This window comes from Talpa occidentalis, unplaced genomic scaffold (assembly GCF_014898055.3).
Source record: "Talpa occidentalis isolate TD23 unplaced genomic scaffold, MPIMG_talOcc4v2.1 talOcc4.14, whole genome shotgun sequence".
Lineage (NCBI taxonomy): Eukaryota > Metazoa > Chordata > Mammalia > Eulipotyphla > Talpidae > Talpa > Talpa occidentalis.
In genome coordinates this window covers 45,659,581-45,669,222 of record NW_023601433.1, presented here as the reverse complement: position 1 = coordinate 45,669,222, position 9,642 = coordinate 45,659,581, and the positions used below count along the sequence as shown (strand labels likewise).

Sequence of the window (9,642 nt, the reverse complement as noted above, 5' to 3'; positions counted from 1 at the left end):
CAGCACACCTCGGCTTTTGCCTGGATTTTCTTTGGTCAGAACTTGGTAACTTGGCACCATCTCAGTGTGGCATTTATCTGCAATTGCTGGCAACAGAGAAAGGCAGACATCCTAGGCAGGTGGGAAGTGGGGGTGGAGGCAGGATGGTGGGTGAGGGCCGGAGATGCTCACTGGTAGCCCAGTCCACAGGCCTTTGTTTGAAAAGATGCAATTTCGCTAATGAGTGTTAGCTGAAAGAGAACTCTGTTTATCGTCTGCTGTGGTAGATTAAGGCGCTTTCAGAGGTAAGCAGGCAAGAATCTAAATTTGCTTGCTCTTCCTTTCAGTTTCTTTTCCACAGGAAAATCTAATGAGTTGATTTTGAAAAAGACCTAAGCGCTTGTAGTTTTCGTATTTTCTTCTTCTATATGGTTTGTCATGTTGAACTGCTTTATTTTTTATTTTCTTTTTTCCTTCTTTCCTTTCTTTTTTTTTAAAAGATTTATTTATTTATGCATCCAAGAACTGGGGTACAGGCCAGAGGTGTGGGGGGTGAGAGGATTCACCAGAGACAGAGTGGGGAACAGAATAGGTGGATTGACTGAAATACACTGCTGAGGGCAGCAGCAGGTGAGTCAGGAGAGGTCTGCTGGGCCATGGTATCGAACTCGTGCTGCAGTGGCCGCGTATAGCTTCATAGGTTGAATCTTAACCCCTTGCACCACCAGGGAACCCCCTCCTTTCTTTCTCTTTAAATGTGATCTCTCTTTAACATACCTATCAAAAGACATAAGATACACTTTCCATCTCAACCTCTTGGGCATTATCTGTTAACCCCAATCTTGTCTATAGTCCCCGAAGCAGGGTTGGACTGGGGTACTGTCCTTGGCCCACTGAAGCCAAAGAAATTATTCACCCACCAATTTGTAAGGAACAAAAGAGTGGGAGGGGATGGCTGCTAAGAATTATTTACTCTGCTCACTTCAGCAGCACATGTACTAAAATTGGAAGGATACAGAGAAGATTAGCATGGCCCCTGCACATGGATGATGCGCAAATTCATGAAATTCCATAAAATACAAAGAAGAAAAGAAATATTTACCAAGTGTGCCCTTTCTCTGCCTACCCACCCTTTCTCCACATCCTTTATTAGGTACTGTCCTGGGCAGTGTTCTAATCTGAAATAATATTCTTAACTGATTTCTTTTTTAAGATTTTTTTTTTTATTTTTTATTTATGCATACAAGAACTGGGGTGTAGGCCAGAGGTGGGGGGGAGTGTGTGAGAGGATTCACCAGAGACAGAGTGGGGAACAAAACAGGCAGATTAACTGAAATAAACTGCTGAGGGGAGCAGTGGGCGAAACAGGAGAGGTCTGCTGCGCCATGTGGGTCACCTCCCTGCCTGGGGCTGGCTATAGCTTGACAGTACTGAGACTTAACCCCTTGTGCCACCAGGGAGGCCCCCTTATCTGTTTTTCTGAGGCCAAATTAATCTTCTTTTTGGGTCCAGGCACATAGGTCTGTCCCAGTTTTCTCGGAACCCCCTTCAGGGATAGTTGAAGACTCTGATGTTCAAATCATCTATCTTTTGACCAGGGGAAGGGTCAATTATGCAGGAAAATCCACAGGGATTGCTCTGCCCCAAGATCCCTGAAAGACTAGGCTTGCCAGTGTGGACCTTGTGAGAAAAAAAAAAACAACCCACAAGAGATGGGGTGGGGAACTTGGAGGAAAGGGAGTCTGTTAGCTATTGTGCCTAAGAACAAAGAAAACAACCTGGGGGGGGGGGTGGAGTGTTGTGTTATCAGTTCTCAGGGAGCAGGGGTTGTTTTCCTAGAGGAGCTACCCTTGATAAGCAGCTCCATAGAATCAGATAGACCTGGCTTGAGTTCTCATCCAGCCCTTTGCTAGCAGTGGCACAGTGGGAATCTCATCTGAAAGCGGAAGCCACAATTTTGCTGAAGGTGAGCTTGCTACCCGAAGGCACAGAAGTCAAAACAACCACGCCATTGGCTTTTGGGAAAAGAAAGTTTAATGAATGCCTGTCCCCTGGTAGGAGACTAGAACCAAGGCTTTCAAATCAGTTCTCCTTGAGCCCGGAGCTCTGGACAGTACTTACGGGGTTGAAAATCTAATAAAGAAAACACAAATTGGTAAACATCTGGTTGCTGTCTGCTAAATCATGGTGTGTGCCCTGAATTTAGGTCCAGAGCACCCTTTGTTTCTGAATGTTGCCTATCTAACCACAAGGCAGGCATCTTAGTTCTGTCCTCCAGGCTTATTTTTGGTACAGGCAATGAAGTATTGTAAAGGACCAAACTGGGTCTTTTGTTTGCACCCAGAAAGTCAAACTCTGAATCACAAGAGCTGTCTTTACATGAAGGAGTTTTATTTGAGATGGCCATCTAGGGAGTCAATAGAACAGGCATCCCAAAACAACTGACTTATTCTTGGTATGCTAGGGATATTTTAGCTAGTTAGCTATTGGATACTTGAACTTTTACCTACTTACTCAAATTCCACTCTGATCCAGAAAGGATTTAAAGCAATGACTGAGAAGTGGGGGGTGAGGAAATGGAAGGTCATGGAAATAATCACAGACTGAGAGTTTGTGACCCAGATTATAGTCCAACTATTCACTCACTGTGACCTTCTGTTTCCTTGTCAAGAGTATGAAGAATTTGGATTTCCAGCCATAATATTCAATGATCTGAAGAGAGAAGCCAATACAAGGAAACACAATGAGATAGAATGTAAAAATCTGTAACCCACAGCAGGGTCTCCTGGCATTCTGGAACCTCAGATTTTTTTCCAACTTTCCTAAGGACAGAAATGCAAGTTTACAGGGAAAAAAAATTCTTAGCCCATCATAATCATCCTTTTGGGATTATGTAACCAGAGAGCATTTCTGTGATTCAGTACATCCCAACAATTTGGGAAAAAAGAAAACAGCTGTCTCTTTTAAAAGACTACTCTACGCAAACCAGTCAATAAATCACCATTTTAAAACCCAGAAACCCTCTGAGTGTTCGGTTTTTTATATCCATCTCTAAACCCCCCTCAGACTCACCAATCAAAGCAATCCAACACAAGCTACTCGGGGTAGAGTTAGCATTAGCTCCACCTCTTGCCGTGATTCTGTGTGCTGGTCATTCCTGGAACTTTCTTCGGTCTCTGAAGGCTAAAAAGCATCCTCCATAGGAACCATGCCACACTCCTGGGCACGCTTCTCACCTCCGCAGTGCTTCAGTCATCCACTCACCATAAGGCCATGCCACTCTACTAGATAACAGAGATATGAAGACCCAAGGAGTTACTGTCCTTCAGGACCTCATAATCTAACCCATGGAGGGAGCCAAGATACAAGCAAATAATCCACCTTATAACATAATGTTGTGGGCTGAATTGGGTTCCCACCCTTAAATTCCTATGTTAAAATCCTAACCCTCAGTTAATGTAGAATGTGAATGTATTTGGAGAAAATGTCTTGAAAGAAGTAATCATTTTTAATCTCCTTATAAGAAATTAGGGCACAGAGGGCAAACCACGTGAAGAAACAGAGAGAAGACCATCCACAAGCCAAGGAGGGAAGCACCAATGCCAACACCTTGATCTTGCACTTCCAGGATCCAGAATAATAGAAAAACAAATTGCTGTTGTTAAAGTCAAGGAGTCTGTGGTTACTTTTTTATGGCATCTTAAGCAAACTAATACCTACACATATTCATTCATTCATTCATTCATTCATTCAAAAAAAAGATGTATAGTCCCTATTATGTCAAAGCCTATGCAAGATCCTGGAGCTACAGAATAGAATAAAATAGAATCATTATCTTCAAAAATTGTCAGGGAAAAGATCAACAGAAAAATAGGGTGGTGTAAAGGATAGTCAAATAAAAGTGTTATTAAAGAAGAATTCTATTTATTTGCATCCCACATTCTTCTGAAAAATTGTTTCAAAAATATAAACAGGATAGAGATCTTCCTTGATTTATGGTGGGATTAATCTTAATAAACCTACCGTGAATTGAAAATATAAGTCAAAAATGCATTTAATACACCTCATCTACTGGAAATGACTTAGCTTAGTCTACATTAAACATGCTTAGATCACTTATATTAGCCAGCAGTTGGGTAAAATCATCTAACACAAGCTGATTTTATAATAAAGTGTTGAGTATCCCAGACACAGATGGGTATTTTGTAGACATGATGGGGTGCAGAGAAAACAAAACACAATATCCAAAAAATGTTGGCACAACAGTACACTGTGGAGTATGGGTTGTTTACCCTCATGAAAGAGGAGCTGACTGGGAGTCGGCACTCACAGCCATTGTCCAGCATCATGAGAAAATATAGTGAATATTGCTAGCCTAGAAAAAGACCAAAACTCAAAATTAGAAGTATAATTTCTACTGAAAGCATATTGCTTTCTCACCATCATAAAGTTGAAAAATCTTAAGTCAAATCAGTGTTGAGTTAGGTAATGTGTGTAATATATTTAATTTAACCAGTGTGTGAAAATATTATTTCAGCATGTAATTAAAATAAAAATCACTAAATGTTAATTAAAATATGAAATATTTTACATTCTCTACCAGTGCAAATAAATCCATGACAAAAAAAATTCCCTCAATTTGGACTAGTGGTATTTCAAGTGCTTAATAACTGTTTATAACTACGGGTTACTTAATTAGATAATGCAACTTTAAATTTCTAAACTATTATACTAAAAAATGACAATAGGAAAAATAAGAAAAGACTTATTAGTACAAAAGAAGGCAAGGAAAACCAAAAGGGGAATCAAAAGCACAAATAAATTCAAATCTATCAATAATTACAATAAATTCAGAGATTAATCGGCAAAATTAAAAGACAAACATTGATTAAATTTTTAAAAATTCAACTATATACCGTATGCTGTTTTCAAATGCTTATTAAAATTTTCAAGGAAAATCTGTTTTTAAAATGCTAATAAAATAGATCTGGCAATATTAATCAAAGAGATAAAGAAAAAATAATAGGGCCTCCCCTGGTGGCGCAGTGTTTGAGCGCTGGGCTGCAAAGCTGCCCGCAGCCTCTGCAGTGCCGGTTCAATCCCCGGGCACCAGCAAGCATCCCACATGGCGTGCAGACCTCTCCTGCGGCGCCCGCTGCTCCCCTCAGCAGTGTATTTTGTCGGTCTGCCTGTTCTGTTCCCTGCCCTGGCTCTGGTAAATTCTCTCACCCTCCCGTGCTTCTGACTGTACCCAGTGCTTGTATAAATAAATAAATAAATCTTAAAAAAAAATAATAATGATGTAGGGTTATGACTATCAGTGCAGCAGACTTAGAATAGAATATGAATAGTTTCACACTAATAAATTTGAAAACTTAGATGAAATGGCTAAATGACAGGAAAAACACAAATTGTCAAACAAGCCTCACAAAGGAAGAGAAAAGCTCAATCATTTCATGATCAGTAAAGGAATAAAATTAAGAGTTAAAAAGTCAGTCATACACATCACCCAAAGCAGTGATAGTGAAGGCAAAGATAAACAGCTGGGACTACATCAAATTAAAGAGCTTCTGCACAGCAAAAGAGACAATAACCAAAACAAAGAGAAAACCCACCGACTGGGAGAACATTTTTGCACACAACACTAATGATAAAGGACTGATCACAAAAATCTACAAAGAGCTGATGAGACTCAACAAAAACAAAGAAAATAATCCAGTCAAAAAATGGGCAGAGAAGCTAAAAAGAAACTTCTCTGAAGAAGAAATGCAAATGGCCAACAGGCATATGAAAAAATGTTCAACATCACTTGTAATCAGGGAAATGCAAATCAAAACTACCATGAGATACCATCTCACACCAGTGAGAATGGCACATATTAAAAAACCTAGCAACAACAAATGTTGGCGAGGTTGTGGAGAAAAAGGAACTCTCCTGCACTGCTGGTGGGAGTGCAAAGGAGCTTCCATATGATCCAGCAATTCCACTCCTAGGTATTTACCCAAAGGACACAGAAACATCAATTCCATAGAGCACCTGCACCCCTATGTTTATAGCAGCACTATTTACAATAGCTAAGCTTTGGAAACAACCCAAATGCCCAAAAATGGATGACTGGATCAAGAAGATGTGGTACATATATACCATGGAATATTACTCAGCATTCAAAAAAGATAAACACATGCAATTTGCAGCAACATGGATGGCACTGGAAGGGATCATGCTCAGCGAAATAAGCCAAAAAGAAAAAGAAAAATACCGGATGGTCTCACTCATAGCAGGAATCTAGAAAACTTAAATAAGGGACCAGGAAAATGAATAACTATAAGAAAGTGAAAATCAAAATCAACAAAAAACTATGAACCAGAGACACTCTATGGGGAGTAGGGAGCGGGGAAAGGAGGACTTGGGGTCAAAATAAGGGGGTTGTAATTGTATGGGGAATATAAAAATAAAATTAAAAAAAAGAAAAAAAAGTCAGTCATAGAAGCCAACATTTGCTTTATAGGCAAATCACTAGGCACTTGTTTGTGTAAGACATATAGAGTCAGAGCAAATCCTACCAACAATGTAAGGACAGAAAACTTCAATTTTACACAAAAAAGGAGGAAGCGTTGCTCAAATAATTTTACAAAACTAGTAAAATTTTGATAATGAAATTAGACAAAGATATTACAGGAAAAGACTATTACAGGTGGTTTTCACTCATGAAATTATTTGCAAAATTAAATATTAGCAAACAAAATCCAAAGTTTTCATAAGTTACATATATATTCATATTTATATATTTAAGATATATATTTATATATTACAATTGTAGAAATGCATACATATTTCAGGAATACAACAGGAGAAATTTGATTCATGTAGCTTGCCACATTGATCAACCTATTCATTACAGCCATTATAATCATCTGACATTGCTTTCTGACAAATTGGAAACATGCCTCACATCTCCCCTTGCTACACAACACCACCTGCAAGTCTTTTTTGAAGTTGGCATAAAGGAAAACACCAAGGAGGTTAGTGAGGACAATATCAGTGGCGCTTAACTTCTCTGTTCCTCAATAGTAATTTAGTGAGGAGGCCGGGCAGAAATGAGACTACCAAGGGACTGAAAGAGACAAAGGAGAAGTCAGGACATTGTGAGGCTGTCAAGGATTAGAAACAGAAGTCATGGGGTGATACTGTCCCCCAGTTTCTGAGGTCCCTGATGTGCAAACCCCAGGTTGGCTTGCAACTCTATCATGCTACCCATTTGCATTTGCAATAGTATTGCAAATACTCCCCTCAATAACTTTTACCCCCCCCTCAATAACTGCTACTCCCCTCAATAACTGCTCCAATAATAGTTACCCAAGATAACCACTTCCTGTGTCTAGGAATTTCTACCCATAAGATGAAGCTTAAACTTCAACTTCTATAATATCCTCCTCAAGTCCCCCAGTTTGCTTCCTTCTATGTCATCCTGTAGAATTATAACCCACTTTTACTGTCTAGCTCTAATACCATTTGACAAGCAGCACTTATCACATAGTGATGTTATTATTTTTGAAGATACCAATCTCTTCCCATGCCTGGCATATATTAATAGCAGATTCTCTGCAATTGTTTGTTAAATAAATAACAAAATGTTATTATGCATTATGTACTGTGTTTTGGTGTTTGTGAGCATCATATTCATCTATCGTTTAAACTATGAGATACTTTTATCGTCCACTTATTAAATTACAATTGAGGAACAGAGAAGTTAAGTAACGTGTCCAAGTTCACACAGGCAAGTAGATAACCAGACTAGGGTTCAGACCCAGGAAGTCAGTTTCCATAAGGTCAGCTCTTAAAATGCTCTCATATGGTTTGGAGATCAGTCCCAGGAAACTTTATCACTTAGTTTAAAACACTTGTTACACTAGGGGGAGATTTTTCAAATGACCCTGTGCAACAGAGGAAATCAACAGTTTGCCTATATAGCATTTGTGACTTGCTAACAAGTGACTTCTGGGGCCACAGAAATCTAATACAGCATCTTCTCAGCCCATTTTCAGGTGAGCAGTTACCCTGAGATGATTTTGATCACCATGACAGTAACGTGGAGCTTAGAATGCAAGAAGGATGATAAAGGACTGTTTCCTAAGTCATATTTTGCTCAGCAAAAACCACACATATGTTGAGACTTGGTGATTATTCATTTTTCCCCCCTCTAGGAATTTTTTATATCTATTTTGTAAATAATATTCATTGCTCACTAAGGACTGGCCAGTTCCCAGGCATTATGCTGACCACCCCATTACTCCATGTGGTCCAGGTATGGACACAGAGATGCAGGCACCACAGAGGAGGAAGGCCAGGGAGAGAAATAGTGCAGGGTGTGCACAAACTCCACACTGTGTGTGGAGGCAAGGGAGCCAGGCTCTGTCTCGATTTGTCCTTCATGAACCCCAAATGCCTAGGAGAGCAGCCCACTGGTGCCCGCCCAGCCCAACTGGGGTCCTGGCTGGGTGTCTGGGTCATTAGCCAGCTGGAAAAAATCGTTATTGCTCCTCCTTCTGCAGCAGTAACTGGTCTCTGTGTAAATCTGTGAAATCTGTGCTTGTCACAGAGCAGAGAGAAAGAAGGTTCTCAAGAGCACCCTCTACTCAGATTTCAGGGTACATGGGAAAGTGGGTCTGTCACAGCCCACAGCTTGTTCTGTGGTCACAGTACCAAACCCCAAACCCATCCTTCTTCCTGCCACAAAGACTGCTTGGTTTGGGGACTGAGGCTTGCACGTGTCCCCAGTTTGGGAGGATCGTGATGCAGTCTTATTTTAAAAAGGAATAGAGTTTAGTTCTGAGTAAAGCCAGTTCAATGGAAGAGTCCCTGCAAATTTTGTGAACATGGCTGGCAAAAAGGAAGGGGCATGGGCAGTGGAGACCGCACCAGGGCCAGATTGCCACTTTTTCCATTACTGCTTTATCAATTGGCAAGTTATTTAATAGCTCCTCATTTTTTTCTCATTCATTAACTGCCTTGCTTCTCCCATCTATAAAATGGAACTAGTAATGTTTCATTTGTAATTGTGGAAATTACATAAGAAGATGAGCCCCCAGGGCCTCCCCGGTGGCGCAGCGGTTGAACGCTGGGTTGCGAAGCTGCCCACAGCCTCTGCAGCCTGGTTCGATCCCCAGGGCGAGGGTCTCACATGGCACGCAGACCTCTCCTGCTGCCTGCTGCTCCCCTCAGCAGTGTTCTTCGTCAGTCTGCCTGCTCTGCTCTCCGCTCTGGCTCTGGAGGATTCTCTCACCCTCCTGCGCTTCTGACTGTACCCAGTGCTTGTATAAATAAATAAATAAATATTTAAAGAAAAAAAAAGATGAGGCCCCAAATTGCTCGGTAGTTGTTCAGTGAATGACAGTTATCATGATTAGAACATTTGTAAGATTAAAGTGTGATATTTAAAAAAGAAACACTGCCATATATTGCTTAACAATTCCAAGTTTAGCTGCCAAAGTGAAGGAAAGGAAATGTATGAGGGAAATCACTTAATCTCTTAACCATGTTTCTTATTAAAAAGAAAGAAAGAAAGAAAACAGCTTAATTTAGGTCACAATGTGTGGATTAACAGCTGAATATTTTTAAAGGATTGGAAATTAAATTGCTCAGTTATCTGGTGATCTTCGAAAT

The 9,642-nt window shown here is 40.2% G+C and overlaps 1 non-coding gene across 1 annotated transcript; it reads left to right on the top strand.

The window, feature by feature from the left end:
- The first annotated feature begins 953 nt into the window (after positions 1-953).
- On the top strand, positions 954-1,060 carry LOC119245455 (U6 spliceosomal RNA). The gene has a single exon (XR_005125372.1). It is a non-coding gene; the product is annotated as a U6 spliceosomal RNA (small nuclear RNA).
- The last annotated feature ends 8,582 nt before the right edge of the window (positions 1,061-9,642 follow it).